Source organism: Rhipicephalus microplus, chromosome 5, assembly GCF_043290135.1.
Source record: "Rhipicephalus microplus isolate Deutch F79 chromosome 5, USDA_Rmic, whole genome shotgun sequence".
In the NCBI taxonomy this organism is placed as follows: domain Eukaryota; kingdom Metazoa; phylum Arthropoda; class Arachnida; order Ixodida; family Ixodidae; genus Rhipicephalus; species Rhipicephalus microplus.
In genome coordinates, this window is record NC_134704.1 from 52,432,067 (window position 1) to 52,448,537 (window position 16,471).

The window sequence follows — 16,471 nt, forward strand, 5'->3', positions numbered from 1 at the left end:
AATCAAGCGTCTCAGTAATCAGTTCAGAACTGTGCTAGACATCACGTTTATCGTGTTGCACATGACAGCATTGTTGCACTTCGCGCTAATAACTGGTGGAGCTCAACGTCCCGAAACCGCGATATGATCATGAGGGACGTCGTAGTGGAGGACACCGGAAATTTAGACCACTCGAGGTTGTTTAACGTGCACCTAAATCTGAGTACACGGGCCTCAAGAATTTTCGCTACTATCGAAAATGCGGACGCAGCGGCCGGAGTTCGATGCCGCGACCTGCGGGTCAGCCAGTCGAGCAGCGAAACCACTAGACCAGCGTGGCAAGTCCGTCAACCACAGAGACTGAATTTAAGGATTACACGCAAACTTGTTACGTTTCAGGTCGAAACGCCACCGTATTTGGCGCTATTCATTCGCACCACAGATCTCTTTCTGGCAACCAGGCGTGCCATGAGCACGTCACCGACGCCGTATTGCGTCACAGGCTGCAGATCCTCAAAAATAAGTAGATCAACATGCTTTTGTTCTCTCGAAACAGACTGCATCATACAAAGTTGGCTCACCGGGTTGTGGGGTCTGAGGCACTGAAGTCATCGTTGTGTTAACCTCGCACATGTACATAGTATGTACTAATAACATAAACTCTCCCGACAACTTACAGTCTAAAGTTTCTAATTAGATAAAGCCCCAAAACTGTAAACTCTGCAGTACCTAAGTTCACCCAGCCAGACATATCTGCTGAAGATGTTCATTTTAAAAAATATACATACAATGGTGCACTGGCAAAGACGTCTTCACTGCTATACACATGTAATGTGCGTGGTGCTTACCTTCAAGATCGTTAGTGAGAGAGGTACGTTCAAAGCACAGATGCGCTCAAGAGTTACGTAGAATAATGCGACGTGGTCGAACAGTGTCTACGGTAACCCAAAGGTCGTAGGTGCGATCCCGTTCACGGCGGTCGCATTTCTATGGCTCGTACTGTGTGATGTCGGTGCACGGTGAACAACACGACTACGGCGTCTCTTATAATCATATAGATCTTTTTGAGAGGTATAATTCTATCTTTCATTATTATTATTATTATTATTATTATTATTATTATTATTATTATTATTATTATTATTATTATTATTAAAGAGACCTAAATAGCACTGCAGTCTGCCTAACTCTGAAGAGTCACTACGGATTGCAGTTACTGCCCAGCGAAACTCTTACGTTATCGTGAGATATAGAACACGTTTCGACATTATGAATAAAAACTTTTTGCGACACATAAAGAAGCATGACGCAGCCACGCGTACCCAATTATGGCAACCATTCTCAAGCAGTCGATATGAATGACACTTGGGACAATCACGAAAACACCGTAATAACAATAATGGTTTAAGTCTTACGCCCTAGGACGACGATATGATTACGTGGGATGGTGCAGTGGAGAGTCCCAAAACCACTCACCACCTGAGGTCCTTTAGCGTGCACCTAAACTAAGTATACGCAGGCTTCCAGCATTTCGCCATCATCAAAAGGCGGCCGGAATTCAATCCCGTTACCTTCTAAGAATCAAGGATAACACTGCCACCGTCAACCGTCTTGCTCCGTGCGCTTCATTCCCTACAATCTCTATCACAGAAGCTACACTTTCAGCTGCTAAGTGACGCAACCCGGGGAACACTGTTAACCCTTGCAGAAACTGAATTCAGTGGGTTCATCGACCCCTATGTAACGAAGAGTGTTCAACAACGGTGCCACGACGCTGTTCTGTTCACACACGCCTTCTAAAATTTACGTAAATTGAGCGAACACGGGTTTTCGATACGTGCGCCATGAGGGCAAAACATAGAAAGCTTGCTCCAATTCCTACCTATACGTGCACTTTCCAAGCGGCGGGCAGCGCAGTGCGAATTCGGAAGTTCATATTGAACCCCTGCTGGAACTTTCAGCTGGGTTCGTCGCTGCTGCATCGTTCAATATGTCTGAGTGCTCGTGAATGGGCGTCCCGACGTTGTAGAAAACTATTTTACGTGACTACCACCACGCTATAAAATGTGCCACCGTTTCCGGGATCTATCTTTAAAACACTAAGCCACATCCGATAATCGATATCGGGGACTTTAAACACGGACACCAGATAACGGTAGAGCTACTAGAAGTTTTTTTTTTCTTCTTCGGTGATTCGTGATAACATCAGCGAACCGCGTCACGATGATATTTTTGTACATGAAGGCTTACCAAACCTTCTTGCTTGAGGCACTTTCAAAACATTCTCGTGACTTCACATCTTGCGTCCTTTACCGTCTTTAAACACACGAAAGCATGAAAGCAACATGTTGCTTGGGCATACACGAAACTTTTGAGCGCGTAAAGCTAAATCTTTGGTTAAGAATGACAAGTTTCCAGATTAACGATAGTTCGAAGCCTTACACACTTATTTGTCGTATAATAAGTGTGTAAGTGTACATCACTCACGTGACGGCTGAAAACTACAGCATGGTAAAATTTTCATACCAATTACTTCTTTTTGTGAATTTTACTGTGTAAATTTCTTACGTAAGATTCCCGTGGTTTTACTGTATGCAAACTTCCTGCACGAAACCGTGCGTTGACAGCAACTGCCCAGAGTTAAGGTATAGCTGTTACACCCGGTTACTTACGGAAAGCGTTCAGCGGAATATTCCGCTTGTTGTTCAGCGACAGGGCCATCAGGTGCCACGTCACAAACACACAAAACGTTTCCGTGCGCGTTCCACCTAATTTCCATAAAGTGTTTCGCTACTGAACAACGATTAGTTTCTCTAAAGCGTGCTATCATAAATAGCTGTGATTCTCGCGACACGAAAGCCTAAGCAGCTCGCGCTTGCAGCGACAGTGGCAAGCTCACTTTAAAAAGCAATATCGCCTACCTTTATTTTTTTTTACTCCTTTTTCTTCTTTTTTTTTCAAGAGAGAGGTCGCTACGATCCACCGAGGACTCGTATAAAGAAAGCCTCCGTGATCACTCACGCTTAAGGCCGCTCGGGTAACGCATGCACTGTAGCACTCATGTTTACTGCCGTACAAGATGCGACAAGCGTCAATTAAGGTGCCGCTGGCGTATCTTATATAGGGTACACTAGCGTCGCACAAATTGACGCTTGTCCAAAACGTGTTTTAGGAAGCTATGGTGTATTATATAGCTCTGATGTTGTTGTTGCGGCCAGTGTATTTCCAAGCTGCGCTTCAAGATCATGCGTTTATATTTCCATGTATACAGTACATATATTTCACGCGAAGGTTCTTGCAAGATATATAAAATTGGAGAAGTTCGAATGATAGTCTCGTATACGTCGAGGTCAACGCTCTCGAAGAACTCATCAACGCCTCACGTATAACAACCCCCCCCCCCTCCTCCACCCCTCCACCCCTCCAGAACGCACGGACAAGTCATCGTGAGTAATTCATCGCTTAGATCGTTATCTACAATTGAAAGAAGCGATAATTCATCGACAGGCATAAAATCACGCGAGGAACGTTCCCTTCATTACCGTGCACCTTTGCGAAAGGTCGTGATGCAAAACCTGCCCCTTTTTGTGTGTATCTGTGTATGTGCTTTTACCGAGTTCAATGAATATTTTGTCGAAACGCAATTTGATGGCTGGCGTATACAGTTTGCTTGCAAAAGTTATCGCTTCCTGTAATTTTCCTATGAAACAGCATATATATATATATATATATATATATATATATATATATATATATATATATATATATATATATATATATATATATATATATATATATATATATATATATATATATATATATATATATTAAACCATGTAAGGCCAACCAAGCAATATGTCTCTTCGTTCTTCGTTTAAAATGTACTTCTTTAAACCAGATTGCCTTTCCTAGATACTTTTCCGAACAATCATATGTGGCACGATGATGTCGTTGTTCTTAACGGCGCAACGCCGAATGCCAACCAATGAGCGCTACAGATTGTGATTATTCTTTGATTATCATCCATATCTTTCGTTTGCCTTTGTCTCTCTCTCTTTCTCCCTATGCTATCCCCAATTATGAATGCATCGCGTTAGGTGTATGTCCTATCCTACATTTCCAAACAGTTTTTTTTCTCATTTAAACTAAATTTTGACACCTCACCTGATTCGCAGTATTATCGGGCTTCCCAAAGTAAAAAATCAGATATCTGTAAACGAGCATCTGATCCGATTTAACCATCATCCGCAATGTGCCGTTAGCAAAATCGGCTCAATCACGTCCTCGTAGCAAACATTACACCCTTCTAACTTGTTAAAGAATGATGATGCAATCCCACCTTTCGTTTTTTTTTTTTTTCGTCACGTACTACATGACCTTGTCGACCGAACCGAACGACCCCTTCAGTTCACTTCCACGTTCCCGACCCGTTCCAACTCCCGGTCCCGGACTCGAGAGTGTTCCGTACACATCTTGGGTCGGTGTCAAGTACTCTTAAAGGTGAGCGAGCTGCTTATGGAAGAAGACCTCAAGCGATGTGAGAAACAGAGGCCAATAAGAGAAAGAAGTGAGCGAAATGAAATGAAAAAAAAAAACAAAAAAAGAGAGAAGAAACAACGGAACGAAAGACCTCCAAGTCTTCGTGTCTCGGACGGCCATTGACCTGGTCGTCGCATACGCAGCTTTCTGCAGTCCCTCCCTTCCCACTTCCCTTTACCTTATCCGTCGTTTGATGACGACAGCGACAGTCTAGTGTGACGTTTCGGCAAGCTGTAGCTTAACGTCGCAGCACAGGCAAATCGTCACCGCCACGACGTTCTACGCGTCCTTTCCGCCACCTCCTTACCCTCTTTACTCTTCTTTCTCTCGCGTACTCTTTGCCTAACTTGCATATCCCGGTCTATTTTTTTTTCTGCCTGCTTTATTGTTTTTTGGTGGCCGCGCGAGGATTTCGCCGAGCTTTGTTTTGCGTCACCGCCCGCGCACTCTTCTCTAACACGCAATAATGACGTACCATCCTCCTCGCTACTTTGACTTCTTAAACGATGCCTATTTCTTCCCGAGCGCGGACCCTTTTTTTCTTTCCGCCGTTCCGCTCGCTTAGTGCCCAGGCCATGAAAATGGGAGAGAGAGATAGACGTATAGGTGAGACAGAAACCAAGGAGGGATGAACGAAGTAACGATGAAGAAGCGGTAGTAGAGAAACAGAGGAAGAATGGGTGAGGGCGGCTGACTGTGGAGGAGGAGGAGTGGTGCTTTTGTTAAAATCGTTTCCTGAAAACCCTTCCTTCTTTGAGTAACGCGCGCCGTATTCTTTGTTTTTTTTTTGTCTTTTTACGCCCTCTTCGGCATCTTCTTTGCGACCTCTTCCTCCGCCTCCGTTCGCTCATCTGGCGCTAAGTGAAGCCGCCCGACGCTATGCGGAAGAACGTCAAGAGGTGGCCGCCGCTCCATCGTCTCCGTCACCTTTTTTTCCGTACATTACCCACAGGAGGCCTTCTCGTCTTCATCTTCTTCTTCTTTTTCTACATTGACGCGGCATCCGGAAAAGGGTACGCTTAGACTAAGGCCTGTTCTAGCCTTAGGTTTTATTTATTTATTTATTTATTTGCAAAATACTGCTAGCCTAAAAAAGGCTGTAAGCAGGAGTGGGAATACAAAGATGATATATATACATACTGCGCAAAAGAAAGCGATAACGGCATGCTTCACACTAGGTACTCTTCTACAGCAATAATATCATCAGTTATATCGATCATCACAGCAGTAGGTAACTACACTGTAACCATTATATTCTAAATGCCAGTAATACATACATGGAATAAAAGAATATATGTATTTCCTTACATATAAGGTGACGATACATAAAAGTAGAAACACACAAGTGAACATATACAAAGAAGATTAGTAAACTCGTACATTTACACAGTCGTCAAATGAGCCTGAAGTGTTGAAATGAAATCTGCTGTGGTCATGCGTTCCACGACATCGGCTGGGAGCTCGTTCCATTCCCTTACTGTTCGTGGGAAAAATGTGTTGTGAAATACATCTGTTCGGCAGTTATAGTCTCGTAGTTTTTTTGAGTGATGAGAACGTGTGATTCGCTTACTTACAGGTTGAATGAAATGATCCCTTTCTATTCCTATTTTATTATGATAAATTTTGTATAGGTACCCTAGTCTTTCCGTGTGGCGTCGTAATTCCAGGGGTTCCAATTCAGCCCTTTCCACTAACGTACTTGCCGATGTCCGCCAGCTGTACATATTAAAAATAAAGCGTACCGATTTTCTTTGAACACTTTCCAAGTGGACAATGTTCCTTTTCGTGTGAGGGTCCCATACTATCGATGCGTATTCGATTATTGGTCGGATAAACGTTTTATAGGCTAATAGCTTCATATCTTGAGGAGCTTGGCGCAAAGTTCGTCTTAAGTATCCTAGTTTAGTTACTGCTTTTTTCTTTATGTAAGAAATGTGCTCATTCCACCGAAGATCCGATGTGAGTATGACACCTAGGTATTTAAAAGATTTTACTTTGGATAATACGCTTCCATTTAAGCTGTAGCTAAGCTGTAGCGGTGAATTCTTTCTAGTTATCCTCATGAGAACGGTCTTTTGGGGGTTAATTTTCATTTGCCAGGTTTCACACCATTTCTCAACGTGCTGAAGAGCTTCTTTTAGTTGGACGTGGTCATGAAGGTTGTCAATTCTGTGATAAATTACGCAGTCATCTGCGAATAGTTTAATTTTGACCGGTATCTGGTCAACTATGTCATTTATAAATATTAGGAAGAATAACGGCCCCAACACCGACCCTTGTGGAACGCCCGACCCGACAGCTGCAGGAGTTGAGCAAACATTATCAATTGAAACACATTGCTGTCTGTGGCGCAAGTAGGCCTCTATCCACGATACTAATGCAGTATTCTTTAGAATTGCCCTAACCTTTATTATTAGTTTTGAATGCGAAACACAATCAAAAGCTTTTTGGAAATCCAAAAAAATCACGTCTATTTGAGATTGAGCATCAATAGCAGCAGCAAAATCATGCACGGTTTCAAGGAGTGCCGTCACTGTAGATTTACCTTTGCGAAAACCATGTTGCCTATTATCAATAAGGTTGTTCTTTTCCAGAAACGACGATATGTGCGCGAAAATTATGTGCTCTAGCGTCTTTGAGCAGGAGCACAGTAGGGAGATTGGCCTGTAACAAGTTACTTGGCGCGAGTCCCCACCTTTCGGTATCGGAATAATTTTACTGTACTTCCATTCTGTTGGTAGTTGAGCTTCTGAGAGCGATTTTTTAAATATTAAACATAAGTACTTGGAGCACCATTCAGCGTACCTGACTAAAAAGGTGTTGGGTATGCCGTCAATTCCAGGAGTTTTCTTTGTGTCCAATTTTAACAACAGTGACAGCACACCTTCTTCGGACACAAAAATATCACTTATAGACGGAGCATCTTTTGCAGGAATGAAAGATGGGTCACTAGCATCATCCTGTACAAATACGGAGCAGAAAAAGCGGTTAAAAGTCGATGCTAATTGTAGTTTATCCGACACGTTGCCACCGTTCACAGTAAGGTTTAACTGCGATTTTTGCTTTGAGGAAAAATGTCTCCAGAATTTAGCCGGAGCCGTGTAGAGAAAGTTTTTTAATGTCACGTTGAAGTAGTAATTTTTAGCTTCAGCGATACTGTCCCTAAGAGCCAAGCGTATGGCACACAGTTTCGATACATTCGCAGGAGAGGGGCGTTGCCGGCACGTTTTTCTTATCCTTTTCGCTTTGCGCTCAAGGCGAACAACTTCCTTAGTAAGCCATGGTTTTGAAAATTTTTTTATGCTTTTACTTTTCATAGGGACAAAATCTTTGATACACTTAAGAACGAGATTTTTGAAAAATAGCCATAACTCATCGATACTGCAATCACTTGATTGATAGAAAGAAAGAAAATTTGAGAACGATTCATCCATTGCATCCAAAATGCCCACGTCATTTGCACGTGCGAAAACCGGGACAACACGCACTTCGTTTTTCTTTTTAGGCACAAGGCCAAGATTCAGTGTCAATGTAATCAACTTATGATCCGATATTTCATCGAGAACGGCAACTACGGGTTCTTTACTAAGCAGGTTTCTGCTAACGAGAAAAAGGTCTAGGATAGAATTCGCTGAGTTGCTGATGCGAGTTGGCTCTTTGACTAACTGAGAAAGGTTATGAAAGAAAACTAGATCAGTTAACTGTTCTGCAACAGTGCTAAGAGGCTCCGGAATTTCGTTACTCCAATCAATGGATGGCAGATTGAAGTCACCAGCTATCAAAAAATTATTGATGTGGACGACGTTGTCACATAAGAATTGGTTTAGTTTCTCGAAGAATGTACTGTTGTCATTTGGGGGGCGGTAAAATCCACCTACTACTAAGCTGCATTCATTCAGGCATATTTTAGCGATGACACATTCAACACCAGCTATAGGGGAAAGTCTGTTTATATGTAACGTATCTTGGTAAAGAATGGCAACTCCTCCCCCTCGGGAGCTTCTATCATTACGAAGGATAGCGTAGCCTGGCGGGACGATTTCAGAATCGGATATGTCATTGTGCAACCAAGTTTCCGTAATTACGACTACCTGAGGTTTATACGAGAGAATAACACTTTCCAGCACGTCAACTTTATTCACAATACTGCGAGCATTAAACTGGAGGCAAAGGAATGGTTTATTAACGACCGCTGGTCACTGTTCGTTTCTAGTATTCTTGCGCTGAACAAGAACTCTCATTTTTTGGCTGTCATCCCATTCAAAAAGATTGTTTTCAATTTTAATTTTATCGTGAATCAGCTTAACTTTTTTACCAGACTTTCTGATGTCAGTTGTGCTCTCCCACAGGTTTCTTCTTTTCTGTCTAGTGCACGCGGAAAAATCCTCTGCTATAGAAGTTCGCTGTCCTTTTAACTTATAGCCGTTTTTCAAAACATTAATCTTTTCGCGGTAGTCAAATAACTTTAGGATTACAGGCCGAGGTTTGCGACTATGACTACGGCCTATCCTATGAATCCTTTCGATAGACGTTATTTTTGTGCCTAGTACCTCTTCGAAAATACCTTTCACAACACTTTGCTCAAGGTCTGCTTGTGTTTCATTCTGTTTTTCTGGAACGCCGAACACCAAAAGGTTGTTTCTTCTCCCGCGGTCCTCAAGGTCGACTAACTTTTTTTCCATGTCCTTCACTTTCTTGTCCAGAAGGTGGGTGACTGAGGAGACCTCTTTAATAAGAGAGGCTGTCGAGTCGACAACCTTAAATTTCTGTTCAATTTCATCGAGCCTTTTCTGTATCACCTTTTGCCCCGCTAGAATCTCAGTGAGCAATTCTTCGGTGGTAGGACCTGGGTTTGATTCTATATCACCGCAAAGAATCAACAAAGCACATGCGAAATCCTGCACAAACATAGCTATAGCACTGAAACACTCTGGGCATGTCAGCTGGATAAAACAGCGGTTACTGGATTTACAGGAAGACGCAGTGTTACAGACCTGCATGTAGAACAGGAACGGATTAGTTGCCATGTTGACCGTTGGCCAGCTGACACACCCACTGAAGGAAGCCGTGCGACGAGGTACATTTAAAGCCGGGTCCGGTGACGTAGACCGCGCTGCACGTGACTTGATCCCATCTTCAGTGTAGTTTAGCGAAAACCATACGCTGTCACAGCATGCCGCCGTGGTTTCATCGGTAATGTTCGTTGTTGCTTGAGATGCGCTGGCTTTGGTCACTCCAGCAAAAAGTAGAATCTGCATGTAGAACAGGAACGGATTAGTTGCCATGTTGACCGTTGGCCAGCTGACACACCCACTGAAGGAAGCCGTGCGACGAGGTACATTTAAAGCCGGGTCCGGTGACGTAGACCGCGCTGCACGTGACTTGATCCCATCTTCAGTGTAGTTTAGCGAAAACCATACGCTGTCACAGCATGCCGCCGTGGTTTCATCGGTAATGTTCGTTGTTGCTTGAGATGCGCTGGCTTTGGTCACTCCAGCAAAAAGTAGAATCTGCATGTAGAACAGGAACGGATTAGTTGCCATGTTGACCGTTGGCCAGCTGACACACCCACTTTTTACTTCCATCATAGGCTAGCTTCGTTGATCCACGAAAATTAAAAAAAAAAGAACGCTCTAAATAACGGGGTATTCAATTTGGTTCTTCTTAAAGCTGAAATCTTCGACGTCTAATCAAGCCCGAAAATTGGCCGGCACCGTCATCCGGTGGCGTCCCACGTTAGTGACGTCAACAAGAGTGATTAAAAATGGCAGCATATCCACGGAGTGAATGATGGAGAGTGGGGCGAAGCATCCGTCCGTCCATTCGTTCTTGCTTCCGTTCGTTCATGCGTCCGTCTGTGTGACCGTCCAGGCGTCCATCCGCCCATCCGTGCGTGCATCTGTTCGTGCGTCCGCACGTCCATCTGTGCGTCCGTCCCTGTGTTCGTCCATGCATCCGCCCCTGCGTACGTCCATGCGTCCACCCGTCTGTGCAGCCATCCGTGCGTCCATCTGTGCATCTGTCTGTGTGTGCGTTCGTACATCTATTCAACACTCCAAGTACCACCATGTCGCATCTTTTCATCATATATTTCCCATATAGAAGCACTGCCATCTGGCGGACATTCCAAGGACTAAAGGAGAGGTGGCACACGCACACTTTCTTACGGCTTGCGCTTCCTGTCTACTTCCCACCTTTAACCACCTCGAGTTCATGGTATATACTAGTTCACTGTATTCATGACACTGCGGCCCAACACTCGCTAAACCTTTCTAAAACCAAGGAGGTTACGTCCAGCGAGTATAACGTCGCAACCCTTTCTTGTCAGACGGCGCTCAATGTACATGCCAATGGTTGCTAATGGGGAATGAGAGATAGGAAAATTTGGCTTTTAGTTAACGCGCACGCTGCGAATTTTTTTATTGTTCAACAACACACAGGAGAAATCTCTTACCGGCACCACCTTTCAGGTCCGAACGTAAGACTGGTTACACACTACTACGACAACGACTACTACGAGGGACGAACGGGTGCCGCTTTAAGGAGCTCGCGCCTAAAAATAATCACGTGATGACGTCTCTACATGAAGCCGCTATGACATCACGTAAAACAAATTTTGTGACGTCGTTGCCTGGTTAAATGTGGCCGATCTCGGAGGCAGTGGAAACTACGTTAGGCGCAGATAGTTTTCTGAGGGGGGGGGGGGATTGAAATATCGTTTGAGAAGAAAAATAAGATGGCTTTAACCTTGTAGTCGTGTTATGGGAATGCATAAAAAGTCCTGTGAGTCTCTTTGTTTTGTTTTTTTCTCATTCTTGCAATTAGAAGTCACAGTTTAACATCGCACGCCATGAGTTGCGTTTTGAACTGTCTCGCCATCTCCCGTGCTGATACGAGAGGCAGCGTTCGACGAAATCGCTGTAGTGAGAAGGTGTCGATCGCATGAGCAGGTGGTACAGCATGGCTTCCGCGACTGGCAGTGGCAGGCCGTTATTGAACTGTAAGAGGTAATCGCGGAGGCCACATTTTCCGCAACTTCTAGAACATATGTGAGTATTGGTGAGACCAAAAATTAGCATTTGTGCTGTTTTAAAAGTTGCTGCTGCAAATGGCTGCGTTCACGGAACATCCAATTCTGTAACAGGTGCATACGTAGACGGTCTTGATGACATTCTTATCTTTTAGCTTAGAGAGGAAATATTAAAGTAAATAATTTAAGTATATCACATACGCGCATTAGATGAGTGCGTTTTTTTGGTTCTTTTGATGGCTCCTAATTTACGCTCTAAGTTTTAGAACTTAGATTGTCCGGCCATAGCTGTAGGCATCTGATTGATTGATTTGTGGGGTTGAACGTCCCAAAACCAACATATGATTATGAGAGACGCCGTAGTGGAGGGCTCCGGAAATTTTGACCACCTGGGGTTCTTTAACGTGCACCCAAATCTGAGCACACGGGCCTACGACATTTCCGCCTCCATCGGAAATGCAGCCGCCGCAGCCGGGATTTGAACCCGCGACCTGCGGGTCAGCAGCCGAGTACCTTAGCCACTAGACCACCGCGGCGGGGCCTGTAAGCATCTGTGCGTCAAGAAATAACGAAAACACGAATACACCATGTTAACGTTCTCAACCTATTTCATTCCTCGTAGCGGTATTGATTTTACTTCACTTTGCAGTCGCACGCACACAGGCTCGTTCACCCTGAGGATGAAGTAACGAGATAACTAGTCCCAGTAAGCAGAACTGAGAATTGGGCGAGCAACGGCCGCCGCGGTAACGCCGTAACACCCACGAGAGAGCGCCGGCGAGAGCAACGGGACCTTTTCTCGCCGGTCTGCGCCGTAGCGCCATCTCTCGACGTACGCGGACACTAAAACGCGCCGTACGCTTTCGAAGGTTAAGGTCGCTACGGGCGCATAAGTGGAACTGGTTCTCTCCTTCCCCGTTCGCGCAGCCCTGCCGCCGGCATTGCTCGCATACTTCCGCACTGCGCCACTTGGGTCGCACGAAGCCTTGTAGGCTTAAAGCCCCTATGTAGACTGTGCAGAGCCTGTACGGAGACGAATGACGACAGCGCCATCGAACTGCGCTTGCGGAGCTGCGCTCTTTATAGTTCACTTAAGGGCAGCTGCGTCAGATAGGGTATAGCTACAGTGACCTCGTACGCCACGCACTAAACTCCAAGGCATGTGAAATAAACACGTCAGAAGGGAGGGAAGTGTGGACGTGTTGATAGCTTATCTTACTTTAAAACCACAGCACTCTAAACAAGCTAGAGACAAGGTAAGGACAGGACTACCACCGGTTATAGACTAATGGTGATATTGTGACTGTAAGGAGTGTGACCTTGCTCGTGTGTGCTGCCCCTCATCTCTGTCTTTCTCTCTACCTCTAGATATAAAACTCCCCTATTTGTTCCCCCAGTGTAGTGTAGCTTACCAGCTTTCTTAGACTGATTGGCATCCCTGCCTTTGCCTGTCTCTCCTCGTATTGCCACCTCGTATTGCCACCTCGTATTGGTTTAGTTCGCAGTGGTATCAAGACTGCAAACTATCTAAGATGTCCTTACGAATGTGCCTGCCACTCCGTGCCCTACGGCGCCCTGCAAAGCTTCGTTTGCGCTCGAGGGGCAGACGCAGTCAGCGCAAGGCAGTGAAGGTGAATGCATCAATGCTTGGGAGTTGCCGCATAGTGTTATGCGAATAGCAAAGCACTCACTCGCAGCAGAAGCAATGTAGCGAGTTATAATGAAAAAAATTATAAAATGTAGAGAAAGAATGAAAGCGAGAGACAGGTGCATGAGACAGCCTTCCAGTTCTCTGGGAGATGCCGAGGTTTTGTATGCACAGCATACGTGATTAGATGCTTCGTCGGGATAGATAAGGTTTTGTTAGTGCCCCCGTTTCCCTTTATGTATGTCACGTTTATTCTATTAAACTTTCAGTCGCTAGACAGCGCTTACGTCGTGTACTTTCTTGTATATCGTGTCCTATTTGCGCTGATCTTCGTGAGTATTCAGAGCTAAGTGCAAGCATCGTGACCACCCAAAAAATCGAGGTGTTCACCTTGTACTTCATCAAAGACGTCAGCTCCGTGTCACATAACTTAGCAGGTCCAATCACCAGTTGCATTTTGTTTGGATAGACCCAATTATTGCTGGAATGAGCCATGAGTAAATACACTTAGTATTCACTACAGCAACGAAGGATTCGTTGTGTATACCTTCAATTTGTGCAGGCAGTATAAATCCTTTTTTTATCTGTCTATTTTGTCTGTCCCCCCGTATTTCGGGGCCAAATGCCACCATTGACACCGTATATCACGATATAATTCTCAATAATTTCTCATGCGTCACTTCTGCGCAACTTATGCCAAAGTTTTCACAGACTAAGTTTCGATAATACTGAACCACTTGCGGGTCACTGCTGGCACTCGGGCATCTGTAGTTGTAATTCTCGTTTTACAGAGCACAATCAGACTCCTATCCCGTCGGCTGTATCAAAGTTTTCGTCCTTCTTTTCTACAAGTACGTTTCTTCGCACGACATTGCTACTTTGCAGTGTAGGCACACCTAGGCGACACTTCCCATAACTAGGTGCTCTGTCATAATCCTCTAATTATGCTTTATGTCTTAAAAATTCTTGCCTAATTGCATGCTGGAAAATATTGTATAACACTGCATGTATAACTCCGCCTCCTCCAGGATCAGCTCACCACAAATTGTGGGGGACTAGTGACGTCACGATCTACAGTGACGTCACGCAATGTTGATTTTTCGCAGCACTCGTGTTGACTTCGACGATATACCTTTGGTGTTGCCACGACGCATTCATTGATAAACAAAGTTTTTTTCACACTGTGAATGTCATCTGCGGCGTGCGAACGGGTACAAGTCGTTTTTAGCAAAACGTGGTGATCCCACATCGCTATCTTCACCGATTGCGTGCTTACGAAAAGAACGGCGCACAATTCGGACTTGATATGTTCGCAGGGTATCTGCTGTGTACAATAATCACCAACAATCTTTCTTGACAATGAAGTGAACGCTACACAGCCTAATCGCGTGTATCTATACCGCTAATTACTGTAGTCTCACAAATGCTTTCATATTTTCTCCAAGTATACCTCCAATTTGTACATCTAGCCATTTTACAGACAGCGGAACGCACGCTGCAGTGGTATATCAGTGATTTTCTTCTTACGTAAATCTTGTCACTTTGCGTATTTTAACGCGTGAAGAAGTCGCGCCTTTTGTCAGTGCTTCAATGGCTGAGCATTTCTGCCTGTAGCACAGATTACGCGCTGGCGTCCTTTCTCACAGCGGTACGAGACGCGCGTCAGACCACACTATGACGCAGAAGCCACCGTGAGAGCGCAACTAAGCACGACACACAAGAAGAAACGGACGAGGACAGGCGCGCTGCTCGTCTGTCCAGGCGCTGACCTATCAGGTGTCTCTCCTCGTCTATTTCTTCGTTTGTGTTGTGTTTAGTTGCACTATCACGATGGTTTCTATGACAAGGCACGGATTCGCCCAACAGCCGACTCATTTGAAGACCGTACTACTTCGCGTAGGGGCATATATGTGCAGATGCTTCGTCCCAGTAGCTTTCCCTTCGTTGCTTTAAGAAAAGGTGTCCGGGAGCATAGTAACACCGGTTAAGGCGAGTACTATGTGGCACTGGGTAACAAGGCCAATTCACACATAAATCCGATCTTGTATGGTTTACTACACGAACGCAGATAAAAAAATACGATGACCTTTACTATAAGCAGGCATCACCTTTGGGATGCAAGTTTTATCCCGCACTTAATAACATCTACTTAACTGCGTTCCGCTGCAACGCTTCTAGCTTTCTCTGCGTAATTTTGGTGTCACTTTAGCAGAACGATGTTTAACTGCTTTACGTACTACGTTACTGATTTAGCATTATTGATGCCTTTTTTATTCTTAATTTTCATTCAAATATAAACCAGACCACTCGCTTTTGTTACAACCAGGGCTTCTTTTTGTATATTTATATGCAAAAACAAACAAACGAAACAAACAGGTGCCTCATGCGTTCGGCCCAGACGATCCGAAGGCGAGAGCCATCTTTGCTACATTTTTCCGTCCATGCAATGATTCTCTGAAAGCTTCCTGCAATCAACGTAGTTTTGCACGACCTCTAAGATCAAAGGCATTGAGAGCTTTCTGCCCCTCACCGGGTCTTGCATTTGCCTCCGTGATCGGCCCACCTTTGCGACGTCATAACGTGACCCCGCGGTGAAGTCACGATGACGTCAAGGAAATTAGTTATCGGTGACATCGTGGTGACATGACGTCACAGATATCGTCACAATATAATCTCGCACCACGGATTCCGGCGGCTGGTTTAACTCGTCTTACGCAGATATTTGCGCGCGCGTCATCTCAAGGTGTTCCGTCACAAACGTTACCCCGTGGCGGTACACTTCTTCAACGCTGGGCCGTGTTTTGATTGATTGATATGTGGGGTTTAACGTCCCAAAACCACTTCATGATTATGAGAGACGCCGTAGTGGAGGGCTCCGGAAATTTCGACCACCTGGGGTTCTTTAACGTGCACCCAAATCTGAGCACACGGGCCTACAACATTTCCGCCTCCATCGGAAATGCAGCCGCCGCAGCCGGGATTCGAACCCGCGCCATGCGGGCCAGCAGCCGAGTACCTTAGCCACTAGACCACCGCGGCGGGGCGCTGGGCCGTGTTTGCCTATCGCACACTGAATACGCAACCTCATTTGACGCGACCGTCTGGCCCGACGAGTCGACGCGTCCCGTTTAGGCGCGTCCAGTGCCGGGTCTTTGTGGCGAGTTCGGCCGAAGTGTCGGGGACGCGCCCACGAGAACCGTGCCCTGTTGCTGGCGGCGGCGCCCCTGAAAAGACGCATACGCGCTGCCATTGTGAGGTGGCTGCTCGGCTGCCCC

At 45.2% G+C, this 16,471-nt stretch overlaps 1 protein-coding gene and 1 long non-coding RNA gene across 2 annotated transcripts in view; both read right to left on the reverse strand.

The window, feature by feature from the left end:
* Positions 1-16,471, reverse strand: part of Blimp-1 (PR domain zinc finger protein 1) — a 175,205-nt gene that overhangs the window by 147,924 nt on the left and 10,810 nt on the right. The gene's annotated exons all lie outside the window — the stretch shown is intronic.
* Positions 9,467-10,083, reverse strand: LOC142817785 (uncharacterized). The gene is made up of 2 exons (XR_012895355.1): positions 9,833-10,083; positions 9,467-9,770 (listed from the first exon to the last, which is right to left on the reverse strand). It is a non-coding gene; the product is annotated as an uncharacterized LOC142817785 (long non-coding RNA).